This window comes from Pleurodeles waltl, unplaced genomic scaffold, assembly GCF_031143425.1.
Source record: "Pleurodeles waltl isolate 20211129_DDA unplaced genomic scaffold, aPleWal1.hap1.20221129 scaffold_94, whole genome shotgun sequence".
Taxonomy (NCBI): domain Eukaryota; kingdom Metazoa; phylum Chordata; class Amphibia; order Caudata; family Salamandridae; genus Pleurodeles; species Pleurodeles waltl.
In genome coordinates, this window is record NW_027150405.1 from 1,039,718 (window position 1) to 1,064,805 (window position 25,088).

Consider the following 25,088-nt stretch of genomic DNA (forward strand, 5'->3'; position numbering starts at 1 on the left):
GACGTAGTAGTCTCTGCCACAGACAGTCCGCCCGACTCTAAATGAGGTGTGCTGACCTTCCGTACAGTGGAAATGACACAGCTGCCTCTGCAATCAAGTGTCTTTTCCGCCATACTCTAAACCAGGCACAGAGTTCTTAAATCGAATTTGAGGAATCACATTACTAGTTAATATGAGTTTTTTAGATGTTGGTATTAGACTAGGATAGTTTCATATTTTCTTGACTGTTTAATACAAGAATGTTTTGATTTTGTGAGCCTTTATCATGCTATGTAATGTTTTATGATGCTTTGTAATATTTGTTTACCAGACAATAAGGAAAATGTTACTTCTACTGTAAGTATCTGAGTGTAGTGAGTAGTGCCGAGATTCACATGCGCTGCCATACTCCTGCCATCTTGTGTTGGGCTCCGACATTACAACATGTTTTTCTTCAAAGAAGCCTTGAGTCACTGGATGTGCTGTGACTCCATCTTTCATCCTTCTTTTTTTATGTGGAACTGTGCCCCTTGTAGGGGGCACAGAGTACACTTTTAGCTTTGTTATAGCAGGTCTGGATGCATGAGACAAATCCACCTTGCAAAGCCAGTTTTGAAAATGGGGTGGCCTTTGTAGGGTTTTGAAAAATCTACAAAGAGCTGGTTAGTTTTATGGAAGGATGTAGTCCTGTCAATGTAATGTATAAGTGCCCACTTCATGTCTAAGGTGTTTAACGCCATTTCTGCTACAGAACCTTGTTGTGGAAAGAATACAGGCAGCTCAAAAGTTTGGTAAATGCCAAAAGATGAGACTACTGTGGGTGTGGAATTTAGATTGGTTCTTAGAACTACCATACCCTTGTGGACCTGAATGAAGGGTCCCTGAATAGTGAGAGCTTGTAATTCATCAATGCACCTGAGCAAGGTTATGAATATTAAAAATATGACTTTCCATTGGAAAATCTGCAAGCGCAGAGGAACTGAAAAAGCAGGCCCATAAGCCTTGTGAGAACTACAAAAGGTTCCACGCTGGGGGTGTTCTAGGGGATATTACCCTCAAGTCCCTCCATAAATGCCTTGATCACATGAATACTGCAAAGGGATGAGTGTTTCTTGTTCTGCAGGTTTACCACTCCATGGCTAAGTGGAGGCATATAGTCGTAGATGTAAGACCTGCCTTCTGAAAGTGTAAAGGATTATATTGTGAACCTTGACTCTGAAAGGGTCTAGAGGATTGGTGAGGCAGTAGTTAACCAATTTCTTTCACTTGACTGCATAACAGCTGTGTGTAGCAGACTTAAGTGCCACATGTAATATATTCTTATACTCCTCAAGAAGTTGTAGGGAGCCAAACTATAGAACCGCAGGTACCCGATACCTAGGTTAAGCTTCTTGGTGTTTGGGTGCCTAATTTTTCCATGTTGTTGTGTGAGAAGGCCTAGCTACATGGGTAGCTTCTTGTGGTGTTCATGGAGATCTCCAGGAGAATGAGTACTAGGGATGTCTGTTCCAAATTTGGGCAACCAGAATAAGGGGCATTCTCCTCACCATGTATGGGATGAGGAGGAGAGGAGAAAAGAAGGCCAAATAAAAATCCTGACCAGTTCATTTGGCTAAAATACGCTGATAGCACTTAATTGCACTTAAAATAATCTTTGGTGCAAGAGGCCCCACCCATCGGATAAGCCAAGTGGTGGATATAATTTTTGACCCTGTTGACCTGGTGTAGTGAGAAGAATCCATCCCCCAGGTATGGTTAGATTATTAGTTAAGTTTCTGGTAAAACTTACTTTAGTTCCCCTCTTACATATTCTAGATGGAATGTGGCTGACACGTCTCATGTGTGGGGGCAAACTACTGATCCCAGATTTTGTACATTTACTGTCCTCTGTGCCTTGGATACAGACAAAAGCAAAAAGAACAGATGATGACGGAATGCTGAACAATGCAAACATTCACCCCCAGTCACAAAGATCTGGGTTTTTTCCATTGTTTTTTTGACCACCGTACCACCCCAGTTTGGACCCAGCCATATGCAAATCAGTCTTGACCATCATGGATTCAACCAAGATCTGTGACTTAGTGTTTTAAAAGCTTACAGCATTTCGCCCATCGTCTTATTATGTTAGCTACAGACAAGTCACTCCCAAAGTGAAGAATAAAAGAACTGCATTCATCTGATTGACACAACCCTAAATAAAGTACTACTTCTCATAAAAGCAAGAGTGAAGAGACGTAAACTTTCAGCATCCTAGGGGGTTTACTACAGCCACGAAGGAAGCTAAGTGTGGCTGCAAGAGACATAAGCACAAACATAATAATTCTCAAAAGTAGTACAAGTGTTTCATAATACCAACTAAAGCAGAATATTGTGTGTCCAAAACCATGTTGACTGACAACTCATCCAAGGAAGTTCTTTCTATAGTGCGCTCCTTAGCCTCTCCAAAATGTGTCTCAGCAGCATATGAGCATTCTCATGAGTTGGCAGACAATCTCTCCGATTTTTCTGAGGAAAATATTGCCAAAATCTCTCAGGAATTGGAAGTCTAGCCATCCCTTAGAACACCTGTGATGAGTCTGGTAACCAATTCACTGTCGACCAGCAGTGTCGGTAGAGTGGAGAAAATTGTGCCTTTATTGGGAAAAACCAAATGATGACCACACAGTGATGTTCAATTTTAGAACAATCGTGCTGCTGCCCTTTGCGGTGAAGATCCTGGAAAAACATAAGAACCATCTGCTGGCAGGTTTTCTAGAACAGAGTTATATCCTACAACTGGTACAATCATGGTTTAAACCAAGACATAGTACTGAAACAGCTTTGCTAGCTGTTCTGGATGAACTTCATTGAAAGGTGGCTATGGCAAATTTGGTAGCTTTAGTGCTACTGGATTTGTCAGTCACTTTTGACACACTATGCCACACAATACGTCTTTTCAGATTGGCTGAGGTTGGCATTAAGGAGCGAGCTTTACATTGGTGCAAATTCGGCACTGAGTCCTACTCTTTTTAACACCTATATCTGACCTCTGTTGACACATAAGATCCTTTAGATTCATCTATATAAACTATGCCAATATTCAATGAGCTGATCATCGCAATGGATCCAGTAGGGATGACCTCTCAATTCCTTCCACCTCTGCATGAAGGTGGTCTCCTCCTGCCTGGTCGCCAATACATTAAAGTTGAATTTGGATAAATCAGAGCTTTTCTGGATTAACCGCAGAACCCTCCCTCTATCTTATCTTTTGAATTTCTAGTCACCTGACTAGCCTCTGCTGCCAAAGCTAAAAACCTTGGTCTTCTTTTGGACTGATCTCTCCCTGCTTAGACAAGCCAATCATTTGTCCCCTTTTTGCTTTCTGCAGTTAAAGGTTTTGAGGAAAATCATCCCTCCTCTCCCCATGCCAGCTCCCAGGATAGTAGTCCAGGGGACCATCTGAAGTTGTTTGGGCAATTGCAATTCCATGTTTCTCACAGCCTCGGCTGGAGGTTTGAAGAAACTGCAGCATATCAATAAAATATTCCAGGATTTGTAAAGCCTGGTGAATCATCAGAATACAAAAGCAGCTGCCAAATTAGCTTTGGCACATCCCTGGCGATTGCCCTCATGAGCGGCACTGGACACCTTGCATTGGCTTCAAATGGAATAGATGGTTCTATTCTAAGGTAAGGAATCTGCGGCGATCTGGTAGAGATTCTATCTGCAGATTCCTGACTGATCCTCCCCGTTCTGTGTGCCGATTGTATTATAATGGACAGCCTATGCAGGGAAAAAAATGTCCACACCAGTGGTCAGTTCTCATTGTGGCCCTGCTTTCCTGGTGTGGAAAGTCAAGAAAGTAACTGATGTAAGCAACCTGGGGTTGCTCCTATATAGGTACTGCACACCTCACTTCAGGCGCGGATGCCAAAACTGAGCTGAACAACGCAATCTACCGGCGCACAGAGGTACTGCTCAAAAACCTTTCGCATCCAGACTGACGCCTAGGTATATTATAAGGTAATGAATCTGCAGCTAGAAGTCTCTATCAGATACGCCCTTTTGGAGGGGATCTTGGACAGCTTCCTGTAAAAGAGTGAGGTGGTGTTGGTTAAGAATGTGCCTGTGTGGTGTGAAATTTTAAGTAAATGCCCTTCTAAGTTACTGTTATTACCCACTGATCTCATTTTCTTTCCTCCCAGGATGGGTTACCAGAGCCACTGTTGATCCTGTAACCACCACTTAAGTATCCTCTGCCTGCCTAGGTCTCATAAAAGGCCTAAGGTTGGAGCTGGTCAGAGAGGTGGTTTTGTTCCGGTCTGTGGATTGCTGGCTACGACGCAGTAGCAGACTTCAATGCGCCTATGGACTTTACGATGCAAGTGTCCTTCTTGGTTATATTTAACATCCCATCCACCTGTGGAACCTATTGAAAGAGATGTTAAGGAGGGGTTGTTAGACCACCGGTTTGAGCTCAAAGAAACAAAGCCATGCCTAGCAACAGAGCAGGACGGAGAGAAAACTTTCTCCACTGCAACTACCTCCTCACCCCTCTTTCTGTATATCTTCGGGTGATAATGCACTGATACTTCCATCTCCTACCGGTGGTACCTGCTGTACTCTTGACAGCAGATGCACTAAATTGAAAAATCATCACTGGATAGTTGCACAAACCACGACCCACTCACTAGTGAAGTCAAGGCACTTGCTCTCCTTATCTGAAAGAGCTAGGGGGTTGTCCCCTGTTCCCTGAGCCAAGACCCGCTTTCTTGCCATACGGACGACAAGGGAGCAGAGGGAAGGGTCCTGGACTCTGATGTATAAGTCACTGAGAGAAGTCTCAAACTTTTTCCCAACCGGTGGCATGACCACCTGAACCTTCAATGAATCTTCAAAGCTGCCCAGAGCATGCTTGAGCATGCCCTTCAGCATGAGCAGGAAATTGACGGTGCGCTCAGTCTTGGAAAGTCATCCTCATCCTGTAGGACATAAATGTCAACCTTATAGTGGTGTGCTGCTCTTTGAATCGTGGCATAATCTGCACGGTCGATATTGTGGTCCTCCAAGGGGTCGTCCCCAAGTCCTGCCCCAGCAGGCTGGTCATAAGGATCTCCCCTCTCCGTATGGGCTACCTGGGTCAGAAGAAATGGACTGACCTTGTAGGAGATTCTGGTGGAGGTGGATGGGATGGCATGTATGGCTGTGGTGGTGGAAGAGGAGGTGGTGGTGAATATCTGAATGAGGGAGGAAGGGGAGGAGGGCTTGTTGCCTCGTCCTTATGCCTCTTCTTCACAGGGTATTGTGGTGTATCGAATGTGAGCTCTTGCACGAAATTTATCATCTGTTTTTTGGGAGCAGGGTGATGGATGGCTTCCCGGGGGCGCTGAGCAAACATCTTGCTCATCTCTGGGTGGATAAACAGCCACTTCTGCCTCAGCCAGACTCTTCAGGATGGGAACCTCAGACTCCTCTGATCTCCGTGTCAACTTGGCACTCTGTATCAGAGGTGCCCTTGGAGGGAACTTTGACTTTCCTTCAGGCAAAGGGGGATAGAACAGTGTTGCAGCTCAGCACCTTCTCTTGGTGCCGCCCAGAGCCTGAGGGCAGCAGGGGTCCAGAGTCAGAGGCCGTCTTTCTGCTCTATTCAGTGCTTGATGCTGTGGCTCAGAGCCAGAGTGGTACTCATGGCCCTTAGTGTCTTCTTATGCATGGCCCTATTGCTGTCAACACCAAAGTCTCAACATCTTGGTCATCTTCTTCAGAGGTACTCCAGAACGTGTTAGGGCTGGGTGCCATTTGGGTTGTTGGAATCCGAGGGTAACATCTTTACCTGTTTGATGCCTAGCAGGTCCTGTTTGCCAACTATGCCAGATGTCGTGGCGGGTGACTACTTTTGCAGTTCCAAAAATACCCAACACATCTCCCTTTCTTACCTCAAAGTCATCTTACAACGAAAAGTAGAGCAGAATTTGCAGAAGGTCTCTACGTAGGTGGAGTAGAGGCAAAGGCTGCAGATACCATGCTGGTCTGCCCACAGGTAATTTGCATGATAGTCATAAATGGAAAGGTCCACCATCCCCTTCCTGCACGCATTCTCTGAGGCAAGCTCTGCAGAATCAAGGAATACGCAAATAAGTCAGGGACCTAAAGTGTCACCAAAGCATCACAACAAAGCAGTCCTAGTCAGTAGAAGTAGAAACAGTGTCCCGTTGGTCGTCGAGCAAATAGGCCAGAAAAGCTGCGGGAATGCACGGATCTCAGAGTGGAGGCTGAAAATGTCCCAACACAATAGCAGAAAAAAAAATCTAACGTGAAGTCAGTGCCCATGCACATTGTGGATTAAGGGAGGCACACCCTGCCAATCAAAGCTTCTACTAAGAAAACAAGTTGTAATGTCTGCACCCAAGGCTAGATTCCAGGTGTATTCAGAGTATGTGTATTTATGGATACTCACAAACATTTTCACAGGGGCCAAAAACTATGGTCTCTTGTGTGAGCGAGAGTCACATTGATGCCAGAAGGGTCAGAGTTGTTGAAGACTGGTGTTATGTTGGTGTAATGGGAATGCAATATGCACATGGTGTGGACTATGGGCTTTAGAGTTATTATGTGGGTTTCATTTCATACTGCCCTCTAACATAAGCCCCCAGTCTCTAGAAAACACATAGGGCCTAATTATGACCTTGGCAGATGGGATACTCCGTCATAAACATGACGGATATCCCGCCCGCCGTTTTACAAGTTCCATAGAATATAATGGAACTTGTAATACGGCGGGGGAATATCCATCACGTTTGTGACGGAGTATCCCATCCGCCAAGGTCGTTATCAGGCCCATAGATTTGACAATACTGTGTTATTTTGTGTCAGAGTTGCTATCCCTCCACCCTGAGGTAAGCTTTATCTGCTTGCTGTCACTACCTTTGGTGAGTCAGGTGTACAAAGTCAGTAACTTTTTTTTTTTTTTTTTTTAAATAAATGAATATTTTATTAGTTTATTAAAACCATAAAAATATTCCTTCAACATAAAATTAAGCAGAACAATATTGGTGCGATAAAACGTTAGTAGTGCAATAAAACTGTGAAATGAAAACAATTTAATACATTTAACAGGTTTTCCCCCACTTGACTCCAGTTACTAGTACAGGACTTAATGACAGGGTTGGCTGGATGCGCAACTACATTACCTAAGAGCCCTTCCTCTTTTCGACCTGTTTGTTTATAGCAGGTGGGTTTCACCCTCCGTGGGGGAGTGCTTTTATTACCACTAGTGTAATCCCTATCTACTATCTTGTTTTGGCACGGGACATTTTTGAGATAAAAATTTCCAGAAATTGGACGAGCCTAACATTCAGTATGGTGTTTCTTGGATTAAATGCTTCAGTTAAAGCTTGTCTGCATGATCTGACCCCTAATTCGTTTAGTTCTTTTTTCAATATTTGTCCTCTTTCAGCAGCCAAAGCTGGACAAATGCAGACCACGTGCACTAGGTTTTCTACCACCAGATGACATAGGCGGCATTCATGGATGTCTGCTAGCGACCCCTTCTTCCATTTTGGCATGAGGTCTAACGTTGGAACTTCACCCAGCCTTATCTTTAGAAAGCGTTGTTTGATTTTCAGTGAATAGGAGGCAGCCAAAAGTGGTGATTCTTTGGGAGCTTTATATGAATTGAGAATCAACCAGCCATGCGACCTTTTATCCAGAACTTCCCTGTCTTCTAGCCAGCTGTATAATTTGCTTGATTTATTCACTGCTTTGTTAAAAGCCCTGGTAGGAAGAAACTTATACCACACATCGCCTAGGCTCAGATGGGTTAGGCTTTTTTCCAGATGATTTTTGTGGTTGCTATTACCTCTTTTTGGATTAATTTCCTGCCAAACTAAATTAGCCAGCATCCCTTTTGGGGCATGGCACAATTTGTAGCAACATTTGATATATGCCACGGGTTGAGCCATTGTCTGCTTGACTAACATAAATTTCAGTCTGACCTGGGCTGGGGAAGCATGTCCTGGTAACCGAAAGACACACTTGTATGCCTTTACCTGAAGTTTGTACAAGAGAGCTTCCTCCATCTCCCTCATTATTTTAGTCCTATAGGCGAGAGTTGGAAGCAATTTGCTCTCATTATGGCTGTCAGTGGATTCAGAGCGTGGCCACGATTAGTATTTGTAAGCGTTAAAAAGTGCATGCGCCTTATTTTTTTAATCGCTTCTTTTTGAGGCGTATAATTGCCTCTAGCATCTATCATGACCCTTCGGTTGACCCCGAGGTTATTTGCTCTAAGGTCTTCCCATTCAGATACCATTTACGTTGGCTGGTGGGTCTACGATTGAGAGCAATCATTTTAGATTTGCTACGATTAATTTCTAATTTGTTTGTTCTTACGTACTCTTCTAGGTTATTTAGCAATTTTTGCATGCCAATTCTGGTTTTGCTAAGCAATATTAGGTCATCTGCATATAGCATGTTAGATAGTTGTTGGCCACCAAGAGAGGGGGAGTGGGCTGACTGATCCTTTAGCTTGGCAGAAAGGTCTGCTATGTACAGATTAAAAATGGTTGGCACCAGTACACAACCTTGTTTTACACCAACTGTAGTTTTAACTGCCCTAGACAGGTGTGAACCTCCCTCCCCAGTTTAGCCTTCACCCATGTGTCAGAGTAAATCAATTTGATGGCATTTAAAATGGTTGCTGGTAGCCCCCATTGCTGTAGTTTGGCCCATGATTTGCAACGGGGGACGCAATCAAAGGCAGCTATAAACTCAACAAAGCACAGGTAAGTGGGAGTTGCTTTTGCTCTGTTGATAATCAGTCCCAGAGCTATAAGGTTCGTTAACGGCCCCTGATACTTGGTGAAACCGCTTTGATTTAAGGGCAGTATGTTGTTGTCTGCAATCCATGTCTCTAAATGTTGTAGCAGCCAAGCAGAAAAATACTTGGGATCAATGTCTAAGAGGGCGATTAGTCTATAACTGCTTGGCGAAGCAGCGTCCCTCCCTTGTATATGGGGTGGATTATTGAACCCCTCCAGGTTGCCGGAACAATTCTTGTTATAAGCACGTAATTAAACATTGCAGCCAGGAAGTCAGCCCATCTTTCTGTTGCTTGTTTAAACAGCGCTTGCGGTAAACCGTTGGGGCCAGGTGTGTAATCAGTTTGCAACTTCCCGATGATTTTTGTTAATTCTGATGCCGTGATCGTCAGGGTATTCAAGACATCGGGTTCCCAAGTATTGGGGGCCCCTGTGTTAGCACCCCTTCTCTGGTGGGCAGCTCCCTTAGATGTGACTTTAAGTGGCACACCCAAGCTTTCTCTGTTATGTTGGCGTTGATAGCTGCCTTTGGACCCCTATCAATGGAATTAATAAGTTTCCACAGTCTTTTTGAGTCAGACGATTAAGACTCATAGTGTAACTTGGCCCAGAGCATCTCCTGCTGATGTTTTTTTAAAGGACCATAATTCCCTTTTAAGCAGTTTCCTTTGCTCTCGCAGGGCGGACAGTAGTGATCCATTTTCTGGGAATTTGCGCAGTTGCCTTAGCAGTCTGCATACTTCTGCTTTCCTCCTACGAACTGGCTGTGGTATGTGTGAACGATTACGATGATTCAATTGTGCTCCCTTTCTTACATTTCCCGAGGGGTCTTGGTTTGTAAGGTCAATAACGAAGTTCTCCCAGACCGTTGTCAAATTTGCCGGCTCCATAGCCAGGAATTATAGCCTTGACAGAGCCTCTTCTGCTTGAATTTCAATGGTATTGGATGACCAGTCGTTTTAGGTTTTCAGTGCTGATCACCCCTTTCAGGAAAACTGCTTCCTCTGGATTATGTGGTAAAGATCGGATCCTGATTGTCTATGGCTTATGGTCACTTTCCACACCGTCCATGATTCTAAAGTCACTCACTAGTGTATACAGTGCACGATTTACCAGTGTGTAGTCTAGGTAAGAAACCGTTTTCCTGGAAGATCTTGTCCATGCCGGTGGGATGTCGGCCAGCTTCCGACCATTTAGCACAAAGAGGCCTACAGACTCACAGATGCGTATGAACTTCTCCCCTACCTTATTTTTCCTACTCTTTACTGGGAGAGTTTGGCCAGGCACCGTTGTTACTGTTTGAATGTGATCTTTACCGGGGTTATGGAATAGATAAAGATAAAAATCACCCAAAATTAGCCAATATGCCGGGTGTATTGTACTTTTTGTAATTACCAAATGCTTTAGTAAATTGCTAACTTCAACTGATTTCTTTTTTGGATTAATACAGTATATATATTGACTAAGATCAATGGTTCCTGTATATTCTTTCCCCAGCCGTCAAGTCTGAATAGTTGAAATGGTAGGTCTTCCTCCTTAAGCTCTGTAATCTTGGCGAGAATGCTTGTGCTGACATAAATTGCTAGGCCGCCCTTCGCCTTGCCAGATTTGCTAGTTTTTGTAGCTGGTCTGAAATATTCCGTAAATCCTATTTATCGTATTGATTCCTTAGCCCAGGATTCCTGTAGGAGTATGATGTCCAAAGAGCTAAAGAATTGGATTATTGCTGGGTCCTCCAGCTTTGCCAGTAGGCCACCTATATTCCATGAGCAGATGTTTAATACCCCTTGTGGGGGTTGTTCCTTAGCTATTCAGCTTTTGCTAGCCGCTCCTGTGGGTAACGCCAGCGGTAACCATTTCCAATCATACTGATATTTCTGACTTGATACTAGTTTCTTTCTCCCTTCTTCCTTCCATATTTGAACTCTCAAAGGGGACTGGGCTGCTCTCCTTCTGCTAGTCATTTCTTCAGTGGCTATACTGGTGTTGCTGACAGCGTGTGCTCCATGCAGGACTGATCATGCGCTTTGGGCGTTTCGGAACGTTGAAAGTGTAATAGCAGGGACGGATATCTCTAACCTTGATAAATGACCGCCTCAATACCCCAGGCTCTCAAAAAGTCCTTCCTCTACAAAATTTGTTTGGGGAGATCCAGTGCTGAAAAGATAACAAGCGTTGGGTCAGTGAGCTAGTTGCCTCTTGCTGGGATGAATTTTATAGCAGCAATGTCACCTGTAGACACATGTTGAAGGTCTGGAAGTGCTTCTATAAGTTTTAAGATAGTGGAGCGGTTGAGAACATCTGTAGGGTATCTTGAGATGAATTCCGGGATCCAAAGCAGCTGATGTTTCAGTTCATGGCTATTCGTACATATTTGAGTAGACCAGTTTTGCTCTGTGTGCCAGTTTTGTTCTGTGTGGCTGGATTTGCTCTGTCTAGCACATTGCTCATTTCTCTAGATGCTTACCTTAGCCTGTGTTAATGGGCTAGGGTCTCCTGGTATATTATTTTTTGGCCTTGCGCTCTGCTGACCCCTTGAGGGGCTTGCTCTTTCATCCATGTGGTTGCCAACTACTGTGGGCAACCAATGCCCTGGGTGGGACCTTGTTGACGAAGTAACGACTACTGCGTCGAGGGCGTTCTTTACTTCTGCTTTTGAGTTAACACTTGAATTGACTCAAGCAGTAGTATCCATGTTTTGCCTTCCACTTAAGGCCGTGCCCTCCTTACTTAATTCTATAGAGGTAATTTCTGTGGCCTTTACGGTGGTTAAGTGGTGAGACCGTGTAGACTTCCTTCCCTTTCTTGCACGTTTCCGTTCTCTTTTTGATAAAATCTGAGTTATGGGGTTCTCAGGGTTCTTGGGATTATTGGCAGCTAGCAAGAGTGCTGGTGCCTCCTAGTCTTCGATACTAAGGCTTGCTGTTATACTACTTTCTGCCAAGTCCCTTTTATCTGCTATGGATGGGGATGAAGCCACTTGAGGGGATTGGAGCCTATCCTCTGATTTCTGCACAGGGGGAGCAGATGTTAGCATGGTAGCAAGAGAGTTAACATATGTACATTCATAATTTTGGGCAGTGCAAATTTCTTTTAATATTCCTTCCAGAATTAGCAGCAACATGGTTTGTTCCTCTCTTCTGGGAGGTCCCATTTTTCCAATTGTCTGATTCTCCCCAGCTCATTTTTTCCATGCTGATATTTTATTCAGCCGGGCTCCTGCTTGTTTTGTTGGTTGAGCCCAGCCCTCTGCACGGGCTGAAGCGATCTAAATCACTGCTCAGTCTCCTTTTTGCAGTTACTTCATCCGAAGCCTGTTCTCTTTTCCTTTTAGTTTGGATAGCGGTTTGGTTGGTGGCGTTGTTTCGTGCTTTGTCTGACCTCATACTCCTTTTCGTGATTGATCAATCTGTTTGCTCAACGGAAGATTAATCCACTCTGGGGGCCTTCAGCTGTGTAGCCGTGGACTGTAGATATGATTATTCTCTAGGTCTGCTCCAATACTGTTCAACGTTATTCCGGAGTACTCTCCAATTATTGGTCTACACACCAGACTGGTAATGCATTTGACCTTGACTGTGACTGTTGCTGCACTTCAGGTTCTTATGTCCCTTGAGAGTCAAGACAGAAGTGGAAACTGGAGAGCAAGCGGGGCTCGCTAGCAGCCTCGCAAGCTGCACCCTGGCCTAGCTGGGTCACTTCTGCAGGGGGCTGCAGCTCACACTTTGCGATAGCCAGCTACGGCTATCGCGCTTGGGTTCACCTGACCACTCAAAGCCAGTCCAATGCCAGCTCAGCCCAGAGCCGTACCCAGTGCCGCGCTGCGCCACGCTGAGAGCTGTGCTGTGATATGATATAATGAAGAAGGCGCCAGTCCTGGTCCAGTCCTGATGCAGATACTGGTGGCAGCAGAGAGCATAGCGGCAATGCTAATGATGTATGGTGGTGCTGGTAGTTGGACAAAGTCTGTGTGGAGCCACCCCCTTTTTTGTAGCCCCGCTTTTGATGCTGAGATCCTCTTTTTTTGCACACACCACACCTTCGTACCTCTTGCAGCTTTCTGTACCTTGGTGCCACATCCATGCTCTGGCTCCGCTCCGCTCTGCTGCTCTTCGCTGCTTGACCCGCTCTTGGTACTTTCTTGGTGCCTTCTTGGTGTCTTCTGGGGCCTTCCTGTCAGATTTTTGGGTTACTTGCCCCCGCACGGCTCCACTGGCAGCCTGATGCCACCTCTCTTCTCCGCCACTTCCCCTACCTGCTGGAGCACAACCGCCATCAGTCCTCCTCGTAGACTGAGGGGTGGGGCACACCAGCTGGCCGCTTGCTGCCCCATTTGCCGTGCTCTTTCGTCTGCCGCTCTGCTGCTTGCCGGCCAGGTCTCCTTAGCACATACTGCGCTGCAGCCGCGTCACTGAGTCAGGGGGCTCAGGGCTTGCGGAATACCAGGAGGGGGCCCAGAAAGTCAGTGGCCGGCCGGCCGAGAGGACTGGGTGGCCCGGGTTCCCAAGCCTGCGCCAAAGAGTTGAGGAGCTCAGGCGGCTGCTGTTCCGCTCATCGTCTTGCTGCTCCTGCTTCCGTTTCCGGTCCTCCTGCTTCTGCCTGGAGTCGCCTCGATGCAGCTCACTCCTCACGGGTCCCTCTGCTTGTCACCTTCTTTTGCAGGCTTTGCTCTTGCTTTTGCTCAGAGTTAAGCTGACCACTGGATTAGCCATGAATTCTCTGGCTCGCCCATCCCTGCTCTCCTGACAACCAGATCATGTGCTCCAGTCAAGCTGGTAAACACCTTTTAACCCCAGGCTCTGTGAATGCTCACTACAGCCTACTTCGCTATGCCTCCTTGATTTAACGTGCAGTCACTTCCGATAACTGGCATCATTGACTCGTATCAGTCGGTAACTTGATTACTGAATAGGAATGAAACAGAAAGCTAGGCCTCCAAATCTCGTTATGCCTGTAGGTTTGTATCGATAAAAATTAGGAGTGCTTCCAAAGAGGCTTAATTAAGGTAGTGTGTGCTATAAAACAATCCTTGACAGTTTTAGCCATGGCACTAGGAGTATCATCATCATCATCAAAGAAACTTCATTCGATTGTTTTTAGCAATCATAAAAGTCATTATACTTAAAAAAAACAATTTTCAGAGGAAAAGGGAGGGAGGATGCAGGGAATAAAATACATATAAATATGAATATTAATACAAACAAGTAAAAAATTAAAAAGAAGTAAAAGTTAATAAGCAATTTAATTAAAACAGGTAGGAAAGGAAAAAATCTCAAATATAGTGCTTAAAAGTCTCACCCATTTGGCTCAAGACATTGTCTGGCCTTAATCACTGAACATAGGAACAAAGCTAATCCATTACAAACCATGATAGACGGAAGAGATAAAAGATACAAAAAAGCTGGACGACATTGTTTAAAATGCATTAATTTTAAAAATGGTATCACAAACATTTTCCTAAAAGTTGAATAATATTTGCAAAAGAGAAGTGTGTGCATTGTATTTTGATCTGAGACATTATCACAGGGACATTTTTCCAGTTGTAAAGACCAGTCATTAATCAGGGGGAAACTAACGAGACGATGAAATGACTATAGTCTCAAACGCGTGAGGACAAACCGATGTCTTGGGTTTGTGACTTTGCATAAGTATGGTTCCATGCCATTCGTTTGCTGTATCATATTGTTTCTCCTGACACTATATTTATTTGCCTCCGCATCCCATCTCAATTCGGCCAGGTGGGTGAGGCAAATGTTTTTCAGGTCTTTCCTGGAAATTGTTTTCAATTCATCTAGAGTAAAAAACAGCTCAGGGTGGCCTAGTTTAATAAGAAAGTGCTTTATGTAGTTTAGCCATGGAATTTTGGACGAGTAAGTAAGTGCTAGGGCATCTACTATGATAGCCCTATTCAACCTCGCAGGATCTGAGGTCCATACTTTATGCCAGAGTAGGTTTGGTTGGACACGAATGAGATCTGTAAGGTATGTTACTCCCATTTCTGAGTGGCATACTACTGTTGATGTTGATTGCGGGACACTTAGGACTGTTTTCAGGAGAGCATTTTCGGTCAGCTGTAGGGTAGTGCAATCTCGATATCCCCAAAGTCCAGCCCCGTACAGTGCTACTGAAACACATTTTGCATTGTAAAGAGTCATCATGTCTTTGGGAATTGCTCTCCCCACCCTTTTAGAGAAGTTTTTTATCACCATAACGGTTTTCGTGAATAACAATGTTCTCGCTTTTATGGCTTGTGCCCATGTGCCTTTATCATCGAACACAATGCCTAAGTACGAAAATGTCCCTGTGTCAACTCGTTTTGCACCTTTTAAGTCTATATGGCAGGTCTTTGTGCGGTGTCTGGGATATGTCATAGAGAAAGTTTTAGTGTGGTTAATTTTGAGGCCCAAGACGTCCATGCAGTTATCAAAGGTTGTAACTAGTCTTTGCAGAGCGACTGGGGTGCGGGCCATCAGAACGGCATCATCCGCATACAAAAGGGCCGGGATCTTCCGAAAGCCTACTTGTGGAAGATCACCGCAGGCATCGGAAATAATCCCCTCTAGACTGTTAATATACAAAGCGAACAATAGGGGAGCTAACACGCAACCTTGACGCACCCCTCGTTCGATGGGGAAAGATGAAGTGCATTCCCCTTGACGCCCATAGCGGACCTTGGCGTTTGCACCAGCGTACAATTCCCTGATAAAGTGGACTATGGTGGTATCGACCCCCATGTCCAGCAAAATGGGCCACAATTTAGAATGCACCACACAATCGAATGCAGAGGTTAAATCGACAAATGCAAGGTATAGTGCTCCGGGCTTAGCCCTTGTGTATTTACCAAGTATGATCTCTAAGTTAAGAGCCTGTTCCGTTGTCCCTATGCCAGCCCTAAACCCGTATTGTAGATCAGAGAGGATGTGATTTTCCTCCATCCCGTCTTGTAATCTATTTAAAATGATGCGTCCCGCAATCTTTGCAAGTGTGTCAAGCAGTGAAATAGGACGATAACATGCGGGATTATGGCGATCTCCCTTTTTATAAATTGGTATGATTATAGACTCTGCCCAGGTTGAGATGAAGGTAGTTGAACAGCAGCCGCTTTTACTTGCATTAATAGCGTCAATGACCTCGTTTAAAGTAAATGGTGAAATGGGGTCATAGGAGTCTGGTTTAGGGAGATTTGTTTCTAGTGCCAAATTTTCTGAAGAGTATATGGCAGAAAAGAAGGCAACCCACTCTTCTTCTGTGATGGCAATTTCAATTTTTGGCATTTCTTCATCACATAGGAGCGGGGAGTTTACAATTTTCCAGAATTTTACATTATCATTCTGGAGGCTAGCGTCATAGAGGGATTGCCATGCCTAATTTTTTAAGTTCTGTTTTCTTTTCTTTATGGCATTTTTATACTCCTTCCTCTTTAAACTTAGTTGGCGTTTATCAGGGTTTTGTGAATGCAAGTGAAATTTTAGGTTCTTGCGAGCTTGTGTACATTCAGCATTGAATCAGCCTTTGTGCTCTTTCGATTTCGATTTGCTAAAAGTTGCCTTAAGAGACTGTTTTATACCAGCTGTAATTACCATGAAGGCCTTGATACAGTCTCGTGGATTCGTGTTGTCTGCAAGGCAAGTATTAAATTCATTAGCATAATTGGTCACTAGTCGTTTCATAAAACCTATAGGTTCAATGTCTGACCACCGGATGGTGTAACCTTTTCTTGCTCCCAGTTCAATATTTTCTACTATCTCTTCCATGTCCCTATGTATAAGGGCATGTTGGGGAAATGTGAGGCATACGGTTTGAGGGTTATGGTCGCTGAATATGGTGTCTTGAATATCGTAATCAAGTACATAAGGGAGGAGGTTATTGGAAAGTAAAATGAAGTCAATTGTCGTGTTGGCTTGCCTACCATTAAAAGTGGGTTTCAATTGTGGCCTACCCTGAGTCAGGCAGTTGCATAGGATGAGGTCAAGGCCAAATAGAACTTCATTCAACAAACTGCCTGAATTGTTGTGTATGAAGTGTAATGAATCATCATTACCGTCAGGGACGTGAGGGCAATAGCCCTTAGTTAAGCTGGGACACAGGTATATGTTAAAATCACCTCCCCACACAATATAAGACTGTTTATTTGAAGAGTCACGTACTCGGTCAATATCATCCTGGAGGAGGTTAAGTACTGATCGGAGATCTTGAAAAGGTACATTATTATAAAAATTAATGACCACCAACTGTGCAGTATTTTTTAAATGACATGAAATCACTTGGTAAAACATATTAGATATTAGAGCAATGTCCTTCATTGTATCACACTTATTGGATATAAAGGTGAACAAACCGCCCTTGGCCCTGCCCCGTGCGGAAGGAACAGCAGGAGTATGTAGCGTCCTATAGCCATTTATGTGAATCGGGTTCACAGACCAGGTCTCTTGAAGGCAGACCCAGGGAAAACGCTGGATGTATTCTAACCAGGCCTCATTCTCCACCTTAGATCGTAGGCCGGCCACATTCCAAAATAAAAAAGAAAGATAGTCTTTATGCATTATTTTAACCTGGCCCACAAAGGACTTATCAATTATCTGGGTTTTCCCTGGAATAGTAATGGTTTCTGTGCATACAGGAGAAATCGGGGGACAGGTAGAATTTTTTTTTGGCGGGGCTCTTAGAAACAAATCATCATTGACAGATTGTCTAGAGGAGGGTTCCATGTCCGATCGTTCTTCTCCGGTATCTACTGCCGAATTGTCTGTACCCAGATGGGGGAGGTCCGATGTTACTGTAGGGTGCTTAAGCCTGCAGGATTCCTTATCAGATAATAGTCAATCAGTATCTTCCATGCTAAGCCCCCAAAATCTATTCACAGTAGGAATCATGTATTGCGACTCAGGCCTGCTTCTGTGATCCTCAAGACAAAGGCCAGGTCCGTCATAGTTTTTAGTGCTCGTATAAAAGAAACCCAAAGGAAGCAAGGCAACTCCATGGTCAGTAATCTGATATGGGCTTAAACTTGTTAAGATATGTTTGACCAGCGTAGGGGTTTTGAATGAAAGAACTACGCAATCGCCCTTGAGTGTTTTACGGTTTCTATCCACCCATTTTACCCTTCTAACCATCTTGATGTCTTCAAAAAGTTTATTTGTCAGGCCAGGTTTCAGACGAGTTGCAATCCAGTTCAGGGCCTTGTTCCTCAGAGCTGCCCATGATTCCTCCCGTGCTCCAGATAGAGTGGGGACGTTGGCAAGAACTGTCACATAAGGGGTTGCCACAGGCGGGAGGTCAAGTATGTCTCTCCCGATTAGAGGGGCACCCTGATAGACTTTTGGAATAGTTATGGGTTCCCCTCTTTTTGGTGACATTTTGTGGGATTGGGCATTGCCAGTTCTTTCAGGTGAAGCACGAGGATCAACTTGTCTTTGGGTAATCTGAGAAATGGGTGGTTGGGTATGATGCGTTAAAGAGGGCCTGGCGTTGAAATCAGTATAACAAAGCTGTTGTGCAGTTGAGGTTAAAGGGTTTATTAATTGTGGATTCAATGTTTTAAGCAAATAATCAATTTTTCCCTCCAATTGGGTTAGGCGTTCCATTACTTGATCAAAGCGTGTACTAACTAGTTTTTCTAGAGCAGTCAATGGCTCTGCGGCACTAATTTTCCCTTTCGCTGTGTGGGGTTTATTCTTATGGTCAGATTTTTCATTTTGAGGGCGGGTTTGAGCGGTTAGGATACATGCATTGGGTTGTACTTTCGAGGAGCCTTGTCTAACATTCACAGGCGGGTCTTGTTTAGATGGTATATCCTTCTTTGCTAGTTGGGGTTTCCTCTTACGTTTTGGTGAGGGCAGATGGTCATCACCATCTGAGATAACGTCAGTTGTATCTTGAATACAACCATTAGTAATTTTAGTCTGGGTTTCACCTCCCAAAGGCTTTGCCGAGTGCTCGGGAGTTGTTGTTAAAGGGGGAGAGTCAGGGAGTACTAGTGGTCTATTCTGTGTAAGTATTTTTCCCTCGACATTAGTAATCTGTTTGTCGATTTCTCCCATTGCTCCTGAGATAAATTTCAAAATTGACGTATTTTTTTTTAAGTGAAGTATCATTTACGCTATGTTGTTTCCTTTTTCCCATTCTTACTAACTGACTTAAGGGCGAAAGTTCTATGGTAGTTGACTGCTAGGTAGAGGTTCACTTAGGAGGTAAAATAACAACAATTGCTTTTAGGAAGGTGGGGGCGAAGAATGATAGATTAATTTATCCCAGTATTTTAGGGATTTTTTTATTTTTATTTATTTTTATGCAAAAAGGGGAGAGGTGCAGGCTACAAGAATATAGTCACGAAGGGTAAGGAAGAAAAACACAGTACCTGTTTTAGAGATTTGTGTGCCAAGGCCTAAGCTCGTAGGGAAGATCTCAGAGGGGTGGCCCAGCCTCTACCGACCGCTGACAGGCGCAGGACGGGCCAGCCCTTGGCCCGGGCTTCGCCCAGACGCCGCCCACGCGCGTCCCGCGAGCGGGAGCGCGAAGATTGAATTTAAAGGGCTACTGCCCTGCTGGTGCTGCCGCCTCCTCCTCCACACACAGAACGCGCTTCCCGCGAGCGGGAGCGCGAAGATTGAATTTAAAGGGCTCCTGCCCTGCTCATGCTGCCGCTGCCGCCTCCTCCTCCACACACAGAACGCGCTTCCCGCGAGCGGGAGCGCGAAGATTGAATTTAAAGGGCTCCTGCCCTGCTGGTGCTGCCGCCTCCTCCTCCACACACAGAACACGCTTCCCGCGAGCGGGAGCGCGAAGATTGAATTTAAAGGGCTCCTGCCCTGCTGGTGCTGCCGCTACCACCGCCTCCTCCTCCTCCTCCACACACAGAACGCGCTTCCACTAGGAGTATAATCCTGGATTTACCGCCAAACCAGGCTGGTTAAGAAGGTTCCAAAACACAGTGGTATTTCTTTGGTGAGTGCAGGCCTCATGTCTCAAAAACAGAACCACTCAAACACTAGTTATTGTGTAATAAGCACGATGGAAATCATGGAACCAGAAGACATGGTTTTTATTAATCCCACCATCCCCTTGTGACTAATTTTGTGTTCTGCACTCCTTGAACATATTTCTCTGCTTTTGTTTCCGAGATAGGAAGAACTTAAATGAAACTAAAGACTATTAGTCACAATGTGATAAGAAAACAGGACTATACACCAACAATCATTTGATTTTACATATAGGGAGAGACACCCAGTCTCATAGTACACTTGCCAAAATGTGGTACAGTGAGCAAGTTATCGATCTTAAAAGACGGATTCCTGCACTGTGGTGATAGTACTCCTACTTCACTAAATCGTTTGATCATGGTCAAATCATGTCCATCCAAATCCTTTGTCCCTTTTATTGTTGTTATGTGATAAGAGTCCTGGCTATGGCTCAGCTCTAGATTAATTTAGACCCTTGAGCCCAAAGCGATCAAAGCCTTCAAATGTGTTCTGCCTGTCACCCATGTTGTAATAACATGTGACAAGAATAATAGGCAAAGCATCAGCTTTTTATGCACGAGAGAGAGAGAGAGAGAAAAAGGTAACCAAACTGGTAGGTGGATTGCCCGTTGAAACACCATAAATCCTGTGATCAATCCTGGCTTCCCTGTTGTAGGAGGCTGGCCTGGCTTGTAGTGGGTACCTTAGGTACTTACACCTTATAACAAGTCCAGTTATCCCTTATTAGTGAAAAGTAGTAGTGGTCTAGCAGCTTAGGCTGGTAGAGGTAACTGTAGCAGAGCAGCTTAGGCTGAACTAGGAGTCATGTAAAGCTCCTGCAATACTACTATAGTTATAGTACTTATACATAAGTAAAGACAGTACTCATTGTTACCAAAAATAAAGGTAGTTTATTTGGGTGACACAAGGCCAAAAATATCTTAGAGGCAATACTCCTTCTGGAGGTAAGTATTATACACAATATATACACTAGACACCAAAATATGGCAAGTAATTAGACATAAGATAGTGCAAACAATAGGAAAAGCTATAGAATGCAATAGGAGAAAATAGGTCTAGGGGCAACACAAACCATATACTAAGAAAGTGGAATGTGAATCACAAATTCCCCCCTAGACATGTGTAGTGTGTAGAGAATCGCTGTGAGAGTAAGAAACCCACAAAGGTGAGTTAAACACCCCACCCCAGATCCCAGGAAAATAGAAGTAAGGTAGTGCAAGTTTCCTTAGGACACACTACAAGTTGTGATTAGAGTTATTGCAAGAACCAAGCAAGACTGCAAGCAACAAATGGTGGATTCCTGGACCTGAAGACCTGTGAAGAGAGGAGACCAAGTCCAGAAGTCGCAGAAGATTCCAGGAAGGACAGGAGCCCCTTTCAACCTAGAAGAGGGAGCAAAAGAAGAGTCTCCGGTTGGACAAATACTGCAGAAATGCACCAAGGGAAGATGGCTGCGGGTTCCTGCGTGATGCAATGGATGTCCCACGTGGAGATGTTGGATGCAGGTGAGTTTTGGTGCTGGACTCGTCCAACAAGATTCAGTTCAAGCAAGGTCGTGGACTACGTCAAAGTGGCGCTGCCTGGACCAAGGAGGCCTCAACTCAGACTGAGGAGGCAGAGGGGACCTCCAACACTGGAGAGAACCCACAGAGGACAAGGCAGCACCCACAGAGGTCCCAGGACACAGGGACAAAGAAGGTTCAAATTGCGGTTGTTGCAGCACTACAAAAGAAGGTCCCAAGCCACCGGAGGACAACTCAGCAAGTTGAGCATCGCAGGACAGAGTGCTGGGAACCTGGGCCGGGCTCTGCACGAATGATTCCTGCAAATAGTGCACAGAGGCCTCAGGAGGTGAAGATGACGCCGTGCACAGGCGTACTGCCAAAAACGGGGAAGGCAAGCTCTTACCTCCTCCACAATTGGACAGCAGGACCTTAGAACAGTCTGTGTCGAAGGGGTCCACCACCTGTGTACTAAGGAGCACGCTTGTCACTAGGAGAGGAGTCCAAGAGAACCGGTTGTCATCTTAGAAGGTGCCTGCTGGAGCAGGGAAGTGACTCCGTCACTTCACAGGAGATTTCTTTGGTCCTTCTGGAGCAGGGTGAAGACGGAGTTCTCAGAGCGTGCACACCTTGGAAACTGTTGCAGTTGCTGGCTGGAGCTGAATTTGCAGAGTCACAGTAGCCTTCTTGGATACTTTGTTGCAGTTACAGCGGTTCCTGGAGCAGTCTGCGGTTGATCCAACGGTCGGAGGATGAAGCAGGAGTTGCAGAGGATTCCTGGTGGAAACTTGCAAGCTAAATCTGAAGAGAAACCCACAGGAGAGACCCTAAGTAGCCCTTAGAAGGGGATTGGCTACCTAACCGGGTATGCACCTATCAGGAGGGGTCTCCAACGTCACCTGCTGGCTCTGGCCACTCAGAGATCTCCGGAGTGTCCACACACCTTGGACACACTGGAGGAGTTCTAGGCACCACCCCTAGGGTGGGGATGGACAGGGGAGTCGTCACTCCCCTTTCCTTTGTCCAGTTTCACGCCAAAGCAGGAACTGGGGGTCCCTGAACCGGTGTGGACTGGCTTATGCAAGGAGGGCACCATCTGTGCCCTTCTAAGCATTTCCAGAGGCTGGGGGAGGCTACTCCTCCCCAGCCTGTAACACATATTTCCAAAGGGAGAGGGTGTAACACCCTCCTCCCAAAGGAAATGCTTTGTTCTGCCTTCCTGGGACTGAGCTGCTCAGACCCCAGGGGGGCAGAACCCTGCCTGTGAGGTGGCAGCGGCTGTAGGTGCAGTGCAAGCATCAGAGAGCAGGTTTGGCAGTACTGGGGGTCCATGGTGGAGCCTCCAGGATGCATAGAATTGGCTCCCCAAAAAGAGATTTGGAATGGGGGGACAATTCCATGATCTTAGACACCATACATGGCTATATTCGGGGTTACCATTGTGAAGCTACATATAGGTAGTGACCTAGTTGTAGTGCACGCGTGTAATGGCGTCCCCACACTCACAAAGTACAGGGAATTGGCCCTGGACTGTGTGGGGGCACCTTTGCTAGTGCAAGGGTGCTCTCACACTTAAAACTTTGCACCTAGCCTTCAGTAAATGAAGGTTAGACATATAGGTGACTTATAAGTTACTTAAGTGCAGTGAAAATGGCTGTGAAATAGTGTGTGCACTATTTCACGCAGGCTGCAGTGCCAGTCCTGTGAAAGGATTTGTCTGAGCTCCTTATGGGTGGCAAAAGAAATGCTGCAGCCCATAAGGATCTCCTGGAACCCCAATGCCCTGGGTAGCTAGGTACCATATACTAGGGACTTGTAAGGGGAGTCCAGTGGGTCAAATGAAATTGGTAAATGAAGTCACTAGCCTATAGTGACAAATTTAGAAGCAGAGAGAGCATAAGTATTGAGGTTCTGGCTAGCAGAGCGTCAGTGACACAGTTAAGCACTACTGACAACACACACATTAGGCCACAAACTATGAGCACTGGGGTCCTGACCAGCAGGATCCCAGTGAGACAGGCAAAAACATACTGACATACAGGCAAAAATGGGGGTAACATGCTAAGTGTAGGAGGCTGGACTGGCTTGTAGTGAGTACCAAGGGGTACTTGCACCTTGCACCAGGCCCAGTTATCCCTTATTAGTGTATAGGGTGTCTAGCAGCTTAGGCTGATAGATAATGGTAGCTTAGCAGAGCAGCTTAGGCTGAACTAGGAGACATGTGAAGCTACTACAGTACCACTTAGGGGGTTATTCTAACTTTGGAGGAGTGTTAATCCGTCCCAAAAGTGACGGTAAAGTGACGGATATACCACCAGCCGTATTACGAGTTCCATAGGATATAATGGACTCGTAATACGGCTGGTGGTAAATCCGTCACTTTTCCGTCACTTTTGGTACGGATTAACACCTCCTCCAAAGTTAGAATAACCCCCTTAGTGTCATATGCACAATATCATAAGAAAACACAATACACAGTTATACTAAAAATAAAGGTACTTTATTTTTATGACAATATGCCAAAGTATCTTAGAGTGTACCCTCAGTGAGAGGATAGGAAATATACACAAGATATATATACACAATAGCAAAAATATGCAGTATAGTCTTAGAAAACAGTGCAAACAATGTATAGTTACAATAGGATGCAATGGGGAAACATAGGGATAGGGGCAACACAAACCATATACTCCAAAAGTGGAATGCGAACCACGAATGGACCCCAAACCTATGTGACCTTGTAGAGGGTCGCTGGGACTATTAGAAAATAGTGAGAGTTAGCAAAATAACCCTCCCCAAGACCCTGAAAAGTGAGTGCAAAGTGCACTAAAGTTCCCCTAAGGACAAAATAGTCGTGTTAGAGGGAAAATGCAAGGAAAACACAAATCAGCAATGCAACAACGATGGATTCCTGACTGAGGGTACCTGTGGAACAAGGGGACCAAGTCCAAAAGTCACAAGCAGCTCGGAGATGGGCAGATGCCCAAGAAATGCCAGCGGTTGGTGCAAAGAAGCTCTTACTAGGCTGAAGAACTGTGAATACTGCAGGAACGACAAGGGCTAGAGACTTCCCCTTTGGAGGATGGATCCCCCACGCCTTGGAGAGTCGTGCAAAAGTGTTTTCCCGCCGGATGGACGCCAACAAGCCTTGCTACACGCAAATCGTGCGTTTGGCGTTTTTGGACGCTGCTGGGGCCCAGGAGGGACCAGGAGGTCGCAAATTGGACCTGCAGAGAGAGGGGACGTCGAGCAAGACAAAGAGCCCTCACTGAAGCAGGTAGCACCCGGAGAAGTGCCAGAAACAGGCACTACGAGGATGCGTGAAACGGTGCTCGCCGAAGTTGCACAAAGGAGTCCCACGTCGCCGGAGACCAACTTAGAAAGTCGTGCAATGCAGGTTAGAGTGCCGTGGACCCAGGCTTGGCTGCGCACGAAGGATTTCCGCCGGAAGTGCACAGGGGCCGGAGTAGCTTGCATAGTCGCGGTTCCCAGCAATGCAGCCCAGCGAGGTGAGGCAAGGACTTAACTCCACCAAACTTGGGCTGAAGAGTCACTGGACTGTGGGGGTCACTTGGACGGTGTCGCTGGATTCGAGGGACCTCGCTCGTCGTGCTGAGAGGAGACCCAAGGGACCGGTAATGCAGCTTTTTGGTGCCTGCGGTTGCAGGGGGAAGATTCCGTCGACCCACGGGAGATTTCTTCGGAGCTTCTGGTGCAGAGAGGAGGCAGACTACCCCCACAGCATGCACAAGCAGGAAAACAGTCGAGAAGGCGGCAGGATCAGCGTTACAGGGTTGCAGTAGTCGTCTTTGCTACTATGTTGCAGGTTT

At 45.5% G+C, this 25,088-nt stretch overlaps 1 protein-coding gene across 3 annotated transcripts in view; it reads right to left on the minus strand.

Annotated features, from left to right (window-relative positions):
* The window catches only part of LOC138282298 (zinc finger protein 12-like), a 489,476-nt gene that overhangs the window by 377,435 nt on the left and 86,953 nt on the right, over positions 1-25,088 (minus strand). The window lies entirely within an intron of this gene.